Consider the following 19234-nt stretch of genomic DNA (forward strand, 5'->3'; position numbering starts at 1 on the left):
CTGGCCCTGAGTGGATGTGCAGGTGGATAAGGCTCTGATGGCATGGCTTATGTGGTTAGGTCCTGTGATGGTGTTGCTTCTATAGATGTGTGGGCAGAGCTGGCAATGGGGTTTGTTGCAGGGATAGGTTCCTGTGTAAGTGTTTCTGTGGTGTGTTGTATGGCTGCTAGTAAGTATTTGCTTCAGATCAGGGGGCTGTCTGTGGGTAAGGACTGGCCTGTTTCCCAGTTGGTTGGCAGGTTTCTGGTGTAGGGTGGTGTTTATGTGACTATCATTAATTTGTACTATAGTGTAGAGGAAGTAGATCTTCATGGATTGTTCCAGGCTGATCTTGATAGTAGAGTGGAAATTGTTGAAATCCCTGTGGAATTCTTCTAGAGTCTTCAACACAAGGTTTGGTGTGTGCCTACCCTCTCCTTCACTGTGCTGGAGGTGTTGCTTAATGTAGGTAAGGCTAATATAAAATGCTAATATAAAATCTTCCTCTCGAGTAAGTAAATCCATAGTGATTTTCTTGGCCCAAAATGAATTTTATAAATTGGTTGGTACAGGACAAACTTTGGATCAAAGAGTCTTTTATTCCAGTTTTTCCCTTGTTTATTCCTGCTACTAAAGTAATCATAGAATGGTATGATTCTTGAGAGGTCCTGAAGTCCAGTCCCCAGCCGTTACAACAGGACCAAGCACCATCTAGATCAGGGGTGAGGAACCTAAGGCATGGGGGCAGAATGCGGCCCCTGGCTTGCCTGGAGCCGGCCCCCAAGGTTCAGGGCTCCTCCCCGGCACTGGTGTTTCAGCCTCTCAGCAGTCCCCCACACAGAGGTGGAGCACACAAAATCAAGTAGTTCAGGCTTCCCAGGCTCTGGTGTGCAAGGAATGTGGGGAATGTCTTTCTCCTCAGTCAGTAAGAATGTTTTTTTTTGCTTCGCTTCTCATTTATGTGCAGCCCCCGACTGATTTTTCTGTGGGTCAGTGGCCCCCGACCCAAAAAATATTCCCCTCCCCTGATCTAGATCATCACTGACAGATGTTTATATAACCCGCTCTTAAATATCTCCAATGATGGAAATTCCACAGCCTCCCTAGGCAACCCATTCCAGTGTTTCACTCCACCTTCCTAGTGACATAGTTTTTCCTAATATCCAACTTAGACCTCTCCAACTGCAACTTGAGACCATTGCTTCTCTGTTATCAAATCATTATGCCACCCTCTCTGATCTCGCTCATACAACCTGGAGAATGGCTCTGTTTAAACGTCTTCTTCCTAAGCACTCCAGTGCTCCTGCACAGCATCATAGCAACCAGTTATTTTGTCAACTATAGCACCCTGAGGTGTCTGGGCAGTGGCCTTTCTGTTAGTCTTCAGACACGATGATGCATTTTCCTTTATTGCCCCCATCATCTTTGATTTTTCTACAGAAGCTTTTCAGCAGCTGGGCTGGTTTTCTCCAAGCCATGGTAGGTATGGGAGTTAGAAGTAGTGCTTGCATTTGACCAATTTCCTACCTGGCTAACTGGTTGCTGGGTCAGGCAACACGAGCCAGAGTGCACAGGGAGGGTGTTAAGGCTCCTCCACACACTGATTGTAGCCAGGCTGCTGACTGATTACACCTATACATTGTATTGTAATCTGCACACTTTTTGGTTGATTTGGGGTGTTAACAATATACTGAGTGGATTTGGTGATATTTTTTGCAATCCATGCTCAATGCTCACTTAAGAGGGACTTTAATTTATTTCATTGCTGTCTTTCTGAGTATAGATTCATTTTAAATGTTTTAAAAATTACATTTTAAATCTGATTTTATGTGAATGGTGGTGTTTTTCATGTTGTGCCTTTCTCTGGTTGTGCGCTTCAGCCTTACTAGTAAAATAGCAAAGTTACTGTGGTGTCTCAAATCTATTAATTTTTAAATGTAAATGAAAAATGTGTCCTAATTTAATAACCCGTATGTTGGTCAACCCCTCGCCTGACCCCACCCCTGTCTTTTAAAAAAGCTTTCAGGAATAAACCAGAGACAGACGTTTAAATAAAAATAGACACCATTTTGAATCTGGAGCTTTGTCTGGTCTCCCACTCTATGTGCATTTAAATGTCTGAACTGCATTGCTCTTCATAGAAAGCAATTAAACGATTCTATTACACGGTACATATAAGAAATACAGAGACATCTGCTGGCTGACTTGAGAAGTTGCTCCTTTTGCTGGTGCATGGATATCTGTGCTTTTGATATCAGATTGTGTAGTTTACACACAAGGCATCGTGAATATTTTTAAATATGAAATCAACAGCATTTATTACAGAAAGGAGGTGGCAGCGGATGAGATGAGAGTTGTTGCCAACTAATATCATTCAGCCCGTGTGTGTTGCTCTGTCATGAAGTGAACAAGACATATCAGTCTTTTGTGAGACCTTGTATGCCAGCATGAGACCCTTTTTCTCCCCCTTGGTCCTACTTTCTCATGATGTGAGACTCTGTGCTGTAGTGACTATCCTCTGGAAGAAGTGTTGCCAACTTTGGTTGGATGAATTCCTGGAGATTTTCATCACATGACATAAAGACAAAACTTTATTAAAGATTCGTCTTTAATTCCTGGAGACTCCAGGATAATCCCGGAGGATTAGCAAAGCCTCTCTGGAAGAGGTCACCTGTTTATCATTCCATCTAGTCTAGTCAATCATTGCCACTGCTTGTGTCATTTAAGTAATGCCAGATAGTCTGTCTCCCGTGGAACTCACCACGCTGCTCCCTACAGCAGGGCAACACAGATAGAAAATCAGCCCTTCCCATATAGACAGGGGAATCTGCAGATGGAGTACGGTAGGTCTGTCCTTGTGGCTCCTAAGTCACCTGTTGCTGTAGGAGGCTTGTTCAGGTGAGAGCAGGTATGGCTAGGGTTTCTCTGTATTCCAGATATTCCCAGCTGTCAAAATGGCCTTTAGAAGACATGGGCACCTGGTAGAAAAATAGAGTAGTTACTCTAGATCAGGGGTCTCCAAACTTTTCAGCCCGAGGGCCGCATTAACTATCAAACAGCAGTTCGGGGGCCGCTTTCACGACGGGGAATTTCAGTTGCCTATTGCGCCCTCTGTCGCAGCGCGGCCGGTACTCTGACCATGCACTCCCTCCAGTGCTGAAGGGGAGGGAAAGGGGGGCCCGGGCCCACCCTCACTCACGGGCCCCAGCCCAAGGCCCTAAGGACACGGAACCAGCTGGCTCCGGTCCAGCTGACGGGGCTCCTGCCGTAACTCGTCAGCCCGCCAACTCTAACGAGTTCTGCCCTGGGCTGCTTCCTTTCCCTCCTCGTGTGACCCTCTACCTCCCCCCACCGTGGGGCGGTCACCTTTGATTCGTCCGTCAGGCTGATGGTCGTATATCCAGACGCCCACCCCTCCCGCCGGGGCTGGTCCTGCCGTCTGGGTGGCCGTCGGGTCTGGACTCCTGAGAAGGGGGGGGGGCTTTTCCCCCTGCTCTCCCCTTCCTCTGCACGCTGTCCTCCCCTCCTGCTTGCCACCGCTCACTCCTTCCCCCCCCCGGGCGGAAGGGGTCACCTTTTTAAAGTTCCCGCCGGGGTTCACGTTCCCCCGCACGTCGCCGGGCGGGCGTTACCACCACCGCCCATCCTGCCCCCTGATTGGCCGGCTGCCCTGTCAGTCTGGGCGGGGGAACGCCGCCCGTGCTAACCCCCGCCCCCTGCGCCGTTTGCCGCCGCGCGGCCGCTTGTCAGCGGAGCGGCCTGCTTCTCCTGCCCCGGTGCGGCGTGAGTACACGCCGCACACCCCTGACAGGGCCCCCCCCCCCGGCAAGAAGGGCCCGTTCGGCGGCGCCCCAGGGACGGGCGGGGGTCACCTCGTCACACCGGCACGCGGAAGAAGGCGGGGCCAGACAAAAAGGTCTCCACGGGCCGGATGAGAGGGCCTCGCACTCCCTAATTTCTTTGATCATCTAAATAGATTGAGCTCTTTGAACCTATCACTATTGGGCATATTTTCTAAACCTTTTCTCATTCTCATAGCTCTTCTCTGAACCCTCTGCAATTTATCACATCCTCTGTGAATTGTGTTCCTGCAGCAGTCACACCAGTGCCAAATGCAGAAGAAAAATAACCTCTCTAATCCTACTTCAGATTCGCAGGATTGCATTAGTGTCAGGACCATTCTCCAATGCAATAGTTCTTGATATCTGTCTCCATTAATAACTATCTGCTAGCCTGACGTTATTGCGCATTAGGAAATAAAACCATGTCACAAATTTCTTTACATTTTTTCAAAACTCCTTTTCCTTTGCAGTTATGTTAAAAATACCCCTGTTCTGCGCCTTGGTCTGAGATGTCACTGCTTGTTCTTGCAGGAGCATCCTTTGATCAAGATTCTTAATCTTTTATTCTTGTATTATAGACTCCACAGGAAGGGGATTTTCAGGCACATGTAAGAGTCCTAACAACTAGAGCATGGGAGAGGAACAGGGCAGAAAGCCTCAGGAGATGCTGAAGGTAACAGATTTAGAAAGGATGCAGCCTTACACTGCCTCCAGCACAGGTCCTCTGGTGATATTTAGTGAACAAGGGAGCCATGCCACACATCCAGTTCAACAGCTTCTTGGGCAGTATTTTGTGCTGTCGGCAACACTAGCAGCCCCCTCCTACTCATGTCACTTATGTGCGAGCTGATGCTGCCTCATGCCTGGGAATTCTAGAAGAGGACATTGGCAAAGAAGCAAGTGTTGGGCTCTGTACTTTCTGAGAGCTGCAAACATGTACACACGCTCACCTGGATGGAGTTAGCAGGCAAATATCAGTGTTGTAAGAATTGTCCTGGTAAGTCATTTCAGATTAGCACTTTATTTCTCTAGGCACTTTTTGTCATAACCACCTCCTCTAGGGTCAATCTTCCTTGCAGCTGTCAGGACCATTCTATAAAGCACTTTAGCTGTGATGATAATTTCTGTACTAGCATCTCCCATCCACCGAGGCTTTGGGAAGAAACAGAGTTTCCAACAGAGCTGCCCTCCCACCCCAGGGCTAAACTTCTGCAAAGAATTTACCCAGGCCCTAGAGACTCTCTGTAATCGTCCCTTCCTGCACTGAGATATTCTTCACCCCTTTCTCAGGTGGTCTATTTGCATGTTCACAGACACTGGCAGGGCCTCCTGTGGGTGATTCATTAACCTTTTTACAGAAACTCACAACATCCATAGGATTTTTATTTTCCAGTCTCAAAGAGACAGTGTCCGCTTTTGCATGTACTGCTAGACCAATATCTGGCAACAGTATGTTTGGGACTGGGGGTTTCCCCCAGTCTCTGTCCCAAGAGGCCAGTCACGGGGCTACCCGCTCGGGGAACTGAGAGCCACAACTCCCCCTTGAAACCTGAATGACAGGTGAGCAGCCTGATATTACAAATGCAGCCCCATCCTCCTCCTCCAGGGCTTATGCTCCCATGCAAGAAGTGGGGAGACACTCCTGCATTTCCCTCTCCAGGCTATTTGTCCTCTGTTGAGCTGTAGGCACACAGGTTCTAGCCATGACAGACCCTTCTCTGGTAAGCCCTGTATCCTTCTCCCCCTTGGAATGGGCTGACATCCAGTTACCAAGCCTGTGAGTTTCTCATCCCCCTGCAGTGGCTTCTCCAACTCCCATCTCACCCTGAAGGCCTCCTCCAAGAAACAGGTCTCTGTGCACCCCAGGGCTGGACTTGCCCCATGCTGATCTGCCGTTCCTAGGCATTTAGCAGTTTGAGTGTTCCCCTGTTACTATGCAAAACCCCTCCCTCTCCCAGGAAAAGGAACAAATGCTTGGGGCTGGATTCCTCCTCCACCACCCTGCAAATTGCCTAGTACTCCTGGCCTGCTTCCTCAACAACTTCTGTGGCTGTACCTTCCCCTCCTTGGATTGCAGCACAAGATCCCTTCTTGCGATTAATAACTCTTGGGATGCCTCAAAAAAAGTCAGTTCCCAAACTAAACTGTGTAAAATTCTGTGACACAGCTGCAACAATTAGACAAGCCTGTTTCTGCACAGCTTGTACCCGTCCCTTAGCTTAGAGGCACAAGGATCTCATGACCTCCTACCAGTTCTAGTCCTGCCATTTTCCTAGGAAGAATATTCTTATTAATCAGGTCCCTCATGACCACAGACATGTCTGCACCACTATCCCTCCCTGCTTGGAGTTCTCTGCCATTAATTCTGACAATATGCACATGCTCACTACTTGGCTGTGCAATGGCCACCTGAGATACTACAGAGAATTCTTTCCCAGGTGTTTGGCTAGTGAGTTTTTTGCCAAAATACTTGTGGTCGGATTGATCCCATGTTTGGGGTTGGGGAGGAATTTTCAGTGGGTTAGATGTGTCAGATTTGCAGAGGCCTTGGGGATTGGATGTGCAATTCACCATTTACACTAGTTGAAACCAGCAAGGTTGCCTTCCTCTGCAGCATGGAACATTTCTTGGAGACTCAGTTTCATTTTTGCTATTCCAGGAAATTAAGGAGGATGCAGCAGGTGGCAGGAGACTACAGAGTTAGTAGAAGGTAGTATGCATTCTGGCTGATACACGTGGCAAGGAGACACAGTATCTTTTTTCCTGGGTAAGTAACAGGTTTCTTTGTATAAAGAAATATATGGCCACTTAATACAAGGGATGCTGATGTGCGATGGGCATATTATGCATCTGGGTTTTCATGGACATGACCGCCTTTTTGGTTCTCCAGTTTCCATCCAGACAAATATTTGAAATATGAAAAAACTTCCCTGAGAATCTACAACTGTTTCCACAGAAGTTGTGGGAAAGGATCTACCAAGAACTACTGGTTGTGTTCCTCAGGGTTGTCAAATGCGGGGGAGGATGTGGTTCTAGTAAGGTACAAGGGCCAATTCTGTTCTCAGGGCTGAGCTAGCCCCCTCTTGCTCAGTGTGAGGGGAGTATGCCCTGTCACAGTCACCTAACATTGGACAGAGTATTCTGAGTGCAGGCATTCCCTGGATTTATATAGTGGCACGGTGGGATTATGTGTCTTATTTTCTATCACTTTCTTAATTATCCCTAATATACCAATAATGTTTGTGATTGCTGCTGTATGAGGAGTAGAAGCTTTAAGAGAATTACCCATGGTGACTCCAAGACCTCTTTGTGTGTGTGTGTGTGTGTGTGTGTGTGTGTGTGTGTGTGTGTGTGTGTGTGGGGAAATTTCGTGCTCAACAACAGCATGAGTACGCCATCTTGGAATGTCCAAAAGCAACCTGGACTCTGTCTTGGCTGCCCTTCTCCTTGCTCCCTGGAGGGCACTTTCCCACTCTTTTCACTTTTTAGTGGGAAACTAAATAAACATGTGACCTGGGTTCTGCCCAGCAACAACAGTTTATTTAAGGGCTGCCTCACCAGTTCTAAAGGGCTGCCCTTCTGAGGCTGTGTCCAGACTCAGGGGTTTTTTCGGGAAAAGTAGCCTTTTTTCGAAAAAACTTCCCCTGCGTCCAGACTCAAGCCGCGTTCTTTCGAAATTAAATCGAAAGAACGCGGCTTTTCTTTCAATGGCGGTAAACCTCATTTCACGAGGAAGAACGCCTTCTTTCGAAAGTTCCTCTTTCGAAAGAAGGCGTTCTTCAATGTAAATAGGGCTTCTTCGAAAGAGAGCATCCAGACTCACTGGATGCTTTCTTTCGAAAAAGCAAGCCGCTTTTTCGAAAGTTCAACGTGCAGTCTAGACGCTCTCTTTCGAAAGAGGCTTGCAGTCTAGACATAGCCTGAGTGTCAGTTTGAAGCTGCTAAACAGTGCACGCCAGCACCATGCGTAGAGGTCCAGCTGCAGGAGGGTGAGCTTACCTGCAGACACAGGGGGTGTTACCAGCTGCCACCCCTCCTCACGGAGGACATATGCACACCCACGCTGAAGCAGGGAGGGAAAGTGGGCTGTCACATCACTCCTTACCTGTGATACCATTTGGAGACAGGGTGCTGCTGTGAGGGTCCTCAAGCTGCAGGACATGGTAGAAATTCCCTAATCCTCTGTTCCCTTTCTTGGGTCCCATCCTGGGGGAGGGAACTCACCTGTGTCGCAGTCAGCACACCACTTCTTGTTACTTACCTTTAGTTGTCCTTGTTATACCTAGTTTCTTAATCCTTTGGTTTACCATTCATTTACCTTCTTTGGAACTGTTGAATAAATACCCTGTTTGTTTGCACCCACATTCTAGTTCAGGGGTGGGCAATAATTTTTGATGGGGGACCACTCCACGAATTTGGAAAGTGGTCGAGGGTTGTACTCTTCCATGATATTAATGGAGGAGGTGCGGGGGTTTGGATGGAGGTTGGGTACAGAAGGGAGCTTTGTGTAAGAGAGGGAATTTGGGCAGGGCCGGTCTACAACATTTTGGCACCTGAGGTGGGGAGCTCAAATGATACCCCAATGCCACCTTTTCTCCTGCCTGCCTGTTATATCTCTTGTGCCCTCCTTCCTTCAGCACAGCACTCCTCCATCTCTGTGCATCTAGAGCAGAGAGAATACATATCCACCAGCAGCAGACACAATTTTCTACACTCTGGGTCCTATTTTCTACACAATCTGGCACCTGAGGCGACTGCCTCAGTTCGCCTTATGGTAAAGCCAGACCTGAGTTTGGGTGAAGGAAGCAGCTGTGACCTGGGGCACTGGACTGGGGTGCAGGGGGTTGGATTGTGACCTAGGACAGGGAATTGGGGTACAGGAGGAGGTGCAGGGGTTTGAGTTGTGAGCTAGGGCAGGAAGGGACTGTGACTTGGGGGCAGGGGATTGGGGCACTGGTTCTGGAAGGGGATATGGGTACAGGAGGGGGGCAGAGGATTTGGGTATGTGGAGTAGGGGGCAGAAGGTTGGGGAAGGGAGGGTCTGGCCAGGAGACTTACCAGCCAGCAGTCATTCCTGAATCAGGCTCCCTGCCTACCCCAACCTTGCACAGGCGGCAGCCATGTGCTCTGGAGCCCCCTGTGCTTTGTGGCTGCTTGTTATTGAAACAGGCAGCTTCCATTGGCCAGTTTCTGCTGGTGGTGGGAGCTGCTCCTAAAACTCCCCGCTCCCCTCCCCTCCGGACTCACAGTTAAAAAAAAAACAAAACACACCCCGCAGCCGCATTTCTGAGAGGCTTGCAGGTGGGGCAAGGCAAGCGGGGAGCCTGCCTGGGGCTCCCCACAGCATCTGCAGGCTGGATCCATTGGTTTGGCGGGCTGGATCTGGCCCACAGGCCATATTTTGCTCATTTGGTTCTAGTTGGTTTTATTTCTCCTAAGGGGCTGAGATAAACCCTGGTAATAGAAGTGAATAGGGGGATATTCCTTAGGCTGGTTCCCTTTCAGCCAGGTTTATCAGTCAACATAATAGCTCTTTTAGAACCTATCAGTATAGCAGTATAGCTCGGATTATCTTTTCCAAGAAGCATTTCTTCACACTTCTCAGTGTTGAATTTCATCTGCCATTTTGTTGTCCAGCCATCCAGGTTTGTGAAACCTCTTTGTAGCTCTTCACAGCCTGCTTTGGACTTAACATTCTTAAGTATTTTTGTATCCTCTGTAAACTGTGCCACTTCCCTGTTCACTTCCTTTTCTAGATTACTGGTGAATTCTTTGAAGAATGCAAGTCCCAGTATTAGAGATGTCCCATCCATAGAATGGTTTGGGGCAGCCACTCCGGGCCCCATGCTTTGGGGGACTCTATGGTGGCCACCTCAATGGTCCCCATATGGAAGTTAGCCCATGGGAGCCAGGGCTACCTGGGGGCTTCCCTGTAGAGCCTGGGGCCAGCAGTAGTGTCGTACTCACTGAAGAGGCAGGAACCGTGGGAAGCAGAGCAATGCATGCAGCAGCCTGCTCCACTCCATTGCCATCTCCCAGCTGGCTCCGCTCCCCCTAGTGTCACTGAGGGCTGCTGTGTCATTCCAGACGCCGCCACCAAAATGAGTGCGGTTGCCCGACCTCTGCTATTTCCCCATGCTCCGCCCCCGGTAATTCCCTGAGTCATGTAATGTGAAGAAGGGGACTTTCAGGAAGAGGTGCAAGGGGGGCAGGAGAGGGTGGAGCAGGCATGGGAAGAGGAAACGCAGGGGTGGAGAACAGGAGCATGGTTTGGGGGAAGGGTTTCATGGGGTACACCGGAGGCAGAGGAGGGATGTTGGAGGGGGCAGGGCCCAGGGTGGAGAGGGGGTTGTCCCTGGTCCTGCCCCCCTCAGGGATGGCCCTGCCTGGTACAGATCCTTGAGGGAACTCACTGGTCACCTCCCTCCTTTGTGAGCTCTTGTGAACCATAGTCTGCCTGATGCCTGTATGTGGCAGAGCTAGGGGCTCTTTAAAGAAGACTAGGGATGATAAATTGCAGGTAATTGACTAATCAAACTAGTCGATATGGCATCTCTGCCTTTGAAGTGTAGAAACAGCCCTAGGGTGTTACTATACTTTAAAGGTGAAAGCACCACGTGGAACCCAGGGTCAGCTGGGAAGTCCCCACCTGATCCTGGGTTCCCTATGGCGCTGCTACTTTGAAACGCTGCATGGAGCCCGGGTCTGGTTCCAGGCACCACATGCTGCTGCTATGTTGAAGTACCCACTTCTATCCTTCCCCCTTGCAGCAAAGGGGGGTGGGGGAGCAGCTAGTCGACAAGCCTGGCGACTAGTCCTTCACATCCCTAAAGAGGCCTAGGACAACTTGAGCAGCAGTGATATTCAGGGCAGGTAGTCAAAGATCCTGAAGCAACAGAACTTGGGCTCAATAACTTTCCAGATGATTATCCAGTCTCTTTCAGGGATTTTCCTTTAGCTCGGCATTACAGGGAAACTTGTTTGTGCCCTCAGCAATGCCCTGTTGTGGCTCGGAAATTTCCCCCTTGTGCACCTGTTTTGTACCCTGCACCCTTCTTTAGAACCCCACAAATCCCACACAGAAAATCCCTCCCCCATCCAAGCCATTGTTGTCAAGGGCTTAGCTCCCTGTGACACAGGGTAGCTCTTTTGCACAGCAGCCTCTGAAATGAGACATTTAAAAAGCAGAGGTGCAGCATTTGGGACTGGGCATGGGCCGGGAATCAGCTGATTCCTGGCTCACGTCCTGTCCCTCCTACTCCTCTGCCTTCCCTGGCTTTTAAGCCGGCTCCCCCTAACATCAGTTGATAGAGGCAGCAAGGCGGAGGAAGCAACTAGTCAAGGGACTAATCAACTATCGGATAAGCATTTGCTTATCGGATAGTCGACTAGTCGCTTATATCCCTACTGATGACCAGAGCTGCCTAAAAGCCAAGTATTATTAAATGTGGTCTCACTGGGCTGTGCCCGTTGTGAGGCTGATCATTTTGCATGTCAAGCTCAGGCTCTGTGTGTAAACTCAGGTAAGCGCTAGGTGCAGCCCTCCTGCCAGGCCCTCTGCCTTACTCAGAAGAGGATGGGGTGATAAATGACCAGAATGGGGAGGGTGAATGGGTGTGTGTGATGTGGCCAGGGTTTAAGCATGTGCCTCGCAGTGCTAATGAATAGTTAGTTCCATGCCATGCTCTAGTGGAGTCTGGATCGGGTTCCTCTGCTCTCCCTGCACAGCTCTTTCTGTTTTGGTTTATTGCCCCTATCACTCTGCTCCTGCCCTGTGCAGGGCCTAGCCTTCAATTTGGGGCCAGCTGGGGCAGAGCTGTGAGGAAGGCATTTGGGAGAGGCCATGATTGTTTAGTTATATGGGGCGGGACAGTTCTCAGTTATAGGGTTTTTCCTGGGGCTTATGCTAGCCATGGCTAGTGCGATGCTCTTTGACTCTCTCCACTCAGCAAGGAAACCGTTCATAGGGCTTAAAGCATCAAGGTCTCTTCTGAAGGTCGGTCATGAGTTCCATTGTCACCCCATAGGGGAGAGGCAACGGGTTTTATGGAATGTCCTGGGTCATGCTACTCTGTAGAGTCTGTTTCCACATGCAAAGGGTTGGCTCAGGATCATTGGACGCTGCTCATTAGGCTTGCCGGGCAGATGGGCATAGTAAGTGTTGTGCTTATGTCTCTGTGTTCTCTGGTGGGCGGCACCAAGAATGTGCCTGTGCAGTGCAGACACTGTGCACAATGCCACTTTCGAAGTCTAGAGCACCACATACAGCCCTGGTGCCAGAGGACCACGGAGTTCACCGGAGAGCTTGTGTGTCAGCTCTCAGGCAACGTAGGTGGAGCCCCAATATCAGGAGTGAATTTAATCAGAACAATGGGAGGGATACTTAGGAACTGTTTAAGAACACTTCACTAGATGCCCAAAAAAGGCACAAGTGAGGAAGGAGGCCATATTGGTTAAAAAAAAAATCAACCTGCTTGAGGGGAAAGGTGAAAGCAGTTGTAAACCATTCTATATAAAACAAATAGAAGAAAGGTGAAGAGCATGGTAATAAATATAAATCAGAAGCTAAGACTTTCTTGGGAAAATATGATGATGAAATCATACCATGCGATATCCTTCAGCTATATTAGTAGAATGGAAAGACTACATTAGTTACTAACGTTAGAGAGAACTTGGGTCCAAGAGTTGTAAAAGAGCTGACTGAGGGCATCTTTGGACAGTGAATGTTGATTTCAAAATGTCCTGGAATTCTGGGACTGTTTCAGAAGATTGGAAGAAAGCAATTGTTGTACCAGTGATAAAGAAGAGTAAACAGTATGACCTGAGTCACTAGAGGCTTGTCATTCTAGCATCAGTCCCAGCAAGAGAATGGAATGGGTGTTATGGGGCACACTTAATAAAGAATTAAAGGAGGGGAATGTAACGAATGCCAATCAACATAGGTTTATGGAAAATAGATCCTATCAGACTACGTTGATCTCTTAGTTTGTGAGGTTGCACGTTTGATTGATAAAGGAAATTAATTCTTCTTAAAATAAGGAATAAGGGGTCTTTCGGAAAAGGCTTTATTTTCTGAAAGATCCGCGTCTAGATTGGCGCTTTTTTCTGGCAAAGCTCTGAGCCGGAAAAAAGCAGAGGCCATGTTTATGCAAATGAAGTGAGGGGGATTTAAATCCCCGCTTCATTTGCAATTGCGATGTGTCTCATTTGCATCCCTTTTACGGAAAAGGGATGCAGTCTAGACACAGCCTGTATATGACTGGTGAGCACGGTAGGGCTGCTATTTAATCTAGAGCAATAGGGAGCAGATGCTAACTGGTTGTGGACAGAAACCTGGACCATATGCTGCATTGTTTTGTGCAGCAATGATGCCAGACTAATGGCTCGGCATGGGAAGGTGTCCTACCGTGGAGGATGGAATAAGGCAGCCACTCCAGAAACCCTTTGAGAAGGATGAAAGAGTTCCTGTATGAGAGCTTTATGGAAATGTGCTGGGAGGATTCCTGCTCCATCTCTAGACACGTTAACAAGCTGTTCTGGGGACCCTTTCCTGTTTAGGCACGATGTCCACCATGGATCAAACCTGATTGCTTAAGCCACTTGTAGCATGATGCAAAATGTGGACTCACCAGAAGTGCCCTGCCCGGGATCAGTGGCATGTCCTGGGAGGAGTGAGATGTCCTGAGAGGAGGGGATTGTCTCCAAAGTTATGAAAAGTTTCTAGCTGTCAGTGACATCGGCTACCTGCTTGCTTGCTGAACACTCTCCTACTCCTCTTCCTCAGCCATGCTGACCTCCATGCTGCTGCCCGAGGCTGCCCGAGGAGTGTCTTTGGAGGAATCCATGGACTGGCTTAGGAAACTGGTCAGGTCCTCCCCTAGAATCCCATACAGCTGCTCATAGAAGTGGCATGTTTTCGGCGATAATCTAGACCATCCATTTGCCTCCTTTGTCTTCTGCTATGCCTGCCTCAGCTCCTTTATTTTCATGCAGCACTTCTGGGCATCCCTGGCGTATCCTTTCTCCACCATGCCCTTCGTGATCTTGACATAGATATCTGCATCCCTTTTGCTGGTTCATAGTTCTGCAAGAACAGATTCCTCGCCGTACACAGCAACGAGGTCCAGGATCTCCTGCACACTCCATGCTGGTGTTCATCTATGACCCTGGAAACTCATGGTCAGGTGTGCTGTTCAGGCATGCTGCCTGCTCTGAGGTCTGCTTGCTAATCCAGCCACATATTTTCCCAGAACTTTTCCTGTTCACCTGGAGAGCAGTAGAGTTGAAAGTCCTGGCCAGAGCGGTCATTGCAGAGCACCTCCTAGAGGCCAAGAATGTTGACTTTCACAGCACTGCATCTGCAGTACAATAAAATCTACCATGCAAGATCGAATTTAGCGTTACTCCTTGCAAAATCAGGAGTACAGAAATCAACTTTAAGGGTCTTTAAAGTCGACAGAATGGGCTTCGGAGCATGAACTCATTGTTTAGAAATTCAACCTAAATGAGGCTAAGTTTGACCTAAAGTCCCAATGTACCCAAGGCCTTAGATGTGCTCTTTTCTCTGTCTAGTGCCGTGGTCCCCAACCCGGTGCCCACGGGCGCCATGGCGCCCGCCGGGCTCTTTACATGCGCCCGCGGAGCATCTGGGCTAGCAGGTGCCAGCCCCGGGCGCATGGCCGGTCCCGGCCCCGGGTGCGCCACGCATGCCAGTGCCGACCCTGACCCACGCCCCTGGGGGCGCCGCGCGTGCCCTGGCCCTGCCCCCTGCCTTGTCCCCGCCCCCGGGGGCACCGCGCGTGCCCTTGCCAGCTCCGACTCCGGCGCCGGCCTTGGCCCCGCCCCCGGGGGCGCCGCGCGTGCCCTTGCTGGCTCCGGCCCCGGCGCCGGCCTTGCCCCGCGGTGCTTACGGGGGGAGCGCCGGCCCCGGGTGCGTGGGTATGGGGGGGGCCCCGCCCCCGGGCGCGTGGCTATGGGGGGGCCCCGCCCCCGGGCCTGCGGCTGGGGGGGGCCCTGCCCCCAGGCGGGCAAGTGTCCCCGCCCCCTGGCGCCCGGCGGGCGAATGGCCACGCCCCCTGGCGCCCGACAACCTGAAAAGGTTGGGGACCACTGGTCTAGTGAATCTTTTCCTAGACGATGGTCTTCTTTCTTCATCTTTATTTATGCTTTGACTGCAAATAGAATTGTTTGTGGCTGACTGTCCTGGCATTTTCCTTTTGTCTTGACAAGCCTGTATGTACTGTTTTAGAATGCATTAAAAAAATCCAGAGTTTCCACATATAAAAATATATTTTTGCAACTCATTTCATGGAAATGAGATGTCTGATCCTACTAATTCATTCCGTCAAATTCAACTGTATTTTATTAACCAAATTAATCACAATGAATAACCAGGGTTATTTCAGAAAATATTAGCAACTGACCAGGACACTGAGGAACAGAAAGAATTCAATGTAAAAAGAAACAGAAGTTGGCAAATTTAAAAGTGGCCTATAATTTTGTATTTGAAGTTTTGCATCCACCCTGAATTGCATGTGCATTCTTGCAAAAGCAGTTTATTTTGGAATGTAGCTGTTCACATGCAGATCTCTAACTGACTGATTTGTAGTCAGAAATGTCATATATCCCAGAAGTCAGATCGTCAGGCATCTAAATTGATTGCACCTGCCCTTAATTGCAGGCACAAAATTGCAGGTGAAAAATGTAGCGGCCCTTTCTGAAAATTTGGCTCATAGCAGTAATTTATTACAAGCCTCCCTCTTGAGAATTCTGATTGCTTTTCAAATGCACATAATGGCACCAAAACCTGAAGCTAGACATGCATGACCAGTTGATGATACCAGAATAGTACATCACAGAAAGTGTCTTGAGGATGACTGGTCAATAAATCTGCTTGACAATTTAATTAGTATAATTGATAAAATCCATATAACTACTAGGGAGGAAATTAAATTACTCAATACAAATCAGATTGGAAGTTAAATTAGAATTTTCTGGGTCAACTCTGTTTCATGCAAATTGTTGTTGAAGACTCTCTCATTTTGAATATGTTTTGTTATATTTTCCCATAAGAAGCTGAATTCCACTAGCGTGTCATAAGCAGGTGCCCTTAACTACATGTATCTGTTTTGGATGGAAGGGGGGCCTAGTCACAGTCCTCAGTGCATTGTTTTTTATTTGTATGTGATCTGATTGCACACATTTCCTCAACCTGCACAGTTCCCAATAGAAGTCCAGGGCTTAGAGATGTTAAAGCACTTATTAATCCGTGTAACCCACTGGGCCTTTTATAACAAATTAATCTGGAGCAAGTATTCACAGAAAGTTCTGTCTTTCAAGGACATCTATTTAGTCTTAAAATAAAGAGATAAAATTCAGGAAGCATTTGGTGAAATTTTGAGACCCGTGTTATGCAGAAGGTTAGACTAGATAATCATAAAGGTCTTACTGTCTTTAAAGCCTATGAAATGCAACATAGAAGCTTAATGCAAGGCACAAACCAGTTTGCTCTTAAGCTAGAACAATTGTTCTAGGTCCTTTGGTTTCTGGGTGTCTGGACATGCACCACTCCAGTGAAGGAGAGGGAACATTTCACAGGACCCTGGAAAGTTGAATGGGCTGGAGACGACAGGGCAGCAGGAATCTTGTTGTGTGACCTGCTATTGTTTGTAGGAACGTGGAAAAATAGAGAGGCTCTGAAATGGGGATGAAGCAAACAAAGTTTAAAAGAGACACAAATTTTCACAGCAAACTCTGAGGGTATGTCTACACTACCACCCTAGTTCGAACTAGGGTGGTTAATGTAGGCAACCGAAGTTTCAAATGAAGCCCGGGATTTGAATTTCCCGGGCTTCATTTGCATCTTGGTGGGCGCCGCCATTTTTAAAGCCCCGCTAGTTTGGACTCCGTGCCCGCGGCTACATGCGGCACGGAGTAGGTAGTTCGGATTAGGCTTCCTATTCCGAACTACCGTTACTCCTCGGGGAATGAGGTGTACCGGTAGTTCGGAATAGGAAGCCTAATCCGAACTACCTACTCTGTGCTGCATGTAGCCGCGGGCACGGAGTCCAAACTAGCAGGGCTTTAAAAATGGCGGCGCCCGGCAAGATGCAAATGAAGCCCGGGAAATTCAAATCCCGGGCTTCATTTGCAACTTTGGTTGCCTACATTAACCACCCTAGTTTGAACTAGGGTGGTAGTGTAGACATACCCTGAGAGATGCCAGTTCAGTGACTGAAAGGAAGAGACTTTTCTTTGAAACGTGTTATCCCCAGGAGGTAAAGGGATGTTATTCCATGTGAGGTAAAGGGATGGAAAATGCTCAGCCGCCTGCATGCCCACTGCTTCCATGACTGCATCCCAGCTGTACAGTAATATTGTAATAAACTGTTTGGCCAGTCATTGTTATGCGGCTGCTGTTTAGCAGCTTGCTCCCAATATTGCATTACAAAAATTACATATTTCATATAATCAAGTCTGTCTCTTACTTAATCATCCTCCTCCATTTATAAATCTTTACAATGGATGGGTCTATAAATCACATGCATTTTTCATTTATCGTTTATTTTAAGCCAGGCAGTTTCTTATTTAAATTGCCATGTGAGTAAATCTAATAACCCTTATTCACTTACATCATCCCAAACTTTAAATCTTGTTCTGACCGAGGTCATAAGTGAAATCAGTATTAAGGGCAAAACTAGCAGCTGTAACAACTGTAATAGCTTACCAAATGATATTAAAGGGCTCAAATAACATTAAAAAGGAGGAAGAATTGAATTACGTTATTAAAGCATGCTGTGCTGAATCAGGCAAACATTGGGCCTAAGCAGAGCTCCTGAACGCGCATCTACTGAATTTATTACCACACTAGTGCATATGCTCTAATTTAATTGAGGAATGAAGCCGCTTCCCTGAACATTTCTATTTATGAACTGCATTTGTATGTGATCCTGCATAGGCTTTAATGCACACAGTGTTAAAATCAAAACACTCAGAGCAATAAGCCCATTTTAAGGTGTGGAGGGAAAATACTTGTTGGGAATTGTAAACCAATTAAACAAAAAAGACCAGATTTTGCCACTCTTGCTCACAGATGTCTGTTGCTTGGGGGACAGCAGGTCTTCTGGTCAGGCCATAGCTAATCTCCCACAGCCTGGAGATGGCTCTTTTGGATATTCTGCAGCTCCAGTGGCCATGTTCATCAGACCCCCTTGGAATCCCAAGCACTGTTACAGGCTGGGGACCAACTGGCTAAGTGGCAGGTCTGAAAAAGAGCTGGGGATTACAGTGGATGAGCAGCTGGATATGAGTCAATGAAGTGCCCTTGTAGCCATGAAGGCTCACAGCATTTTTGGCTGCATTAGGAGGAGCATTGCCAGCAGATGTAGGGAAGTGATTATTTCCCTCTGTTCAGCACCGGCGAGGCCACATCTGGAGTATTACACCCAATTTTGGCTCCACCGCTGTAGAGAGGGTGTGGACAAATTGGAGAGACTACAGTGGAGGGCAACAAAAATGATTAGGGGGCTGGAGCACTTGACTGATGAGGAGAGGTTGAGGGATTTGGGTTTATTTAGTCTACAGAAGAGAAGAGTGAGGGGGGATTTGATAGCAGCCTTCAACTATCTGAAGGGAGGTCCCAAAGAGGATGGATAGAGGCTGTTCTCAGTAGTGACGGATGGCAGAACAAGGAGCAATGGTCTCAAGTTGCAGTGGGGGAGGTCTAGGTTGGATATTAGGAAAAAACTATGTTACTAGGATGATGGCGAAGCACTAGAATGTGGTGCCTAGAGAAGTAGTGGAATCTCCATCCTTAGAGGTTTTTAAGACCAGACTTGATAAAGCTTTGGCTGGAATGATTTAATTGGGAATGGTCCTGCTTCGAGCAGGGGGTTGGATATGATGACTCCTGAGGTCTCTTCCAACCCTAATCTTCTATGATTCTGTGATTCTAATGCTGAGCCTTTACAGGCATGTAGTGGGTGGTTTATGTGCTTTAAAGCCAGGGCCAATTTGCATAACATCAAGATCTCATGTGTAGGGTGAAGGGTGAATCTGCCAGTGCTGATGAAGAGGCAGTTGGTGCTTTTCCTAAGACATTGGCTGACATCATTGAAGAGGGTGGGTATTGTGCTTGGCAAGTTTTTAATGTGACGAAACTGGGCTCTTTTGGAAAAAAATGCTGTTGAGAACCTACATTGCCAAAGAGGAGAAATCCATGCCAGATACAAAGCTGCTAAAGACAGGATCAGTGTTTTGCTTGGTGCAAATGTTGCAGGAGACTTTAAACTTAAACCTTTGCTTGTATATTATTTGGAAACTCCCATGACTTTCAAGGGATAGTCTGGAAGGGCTTCAACATTTATCATGCAGTTAAGAATATTGATCTAGCATGGAATGAAACCAAACAATCA

Source organism: Pelodiscus sinensis, chromosome 2 (assembly GCF_049634645.1).
Source record: "Pelodiscus sinensis isolate JC-2024 chromosome 2, ASM4963464v1, whole genome shotgun sequence".
In the NCBI taxonomy this organism is placed as follows: Eukaryota; Metazoa; Chordata; order Testudines; family Trionychidae; genus Pelodiscus; species Pelodiscus sinensis.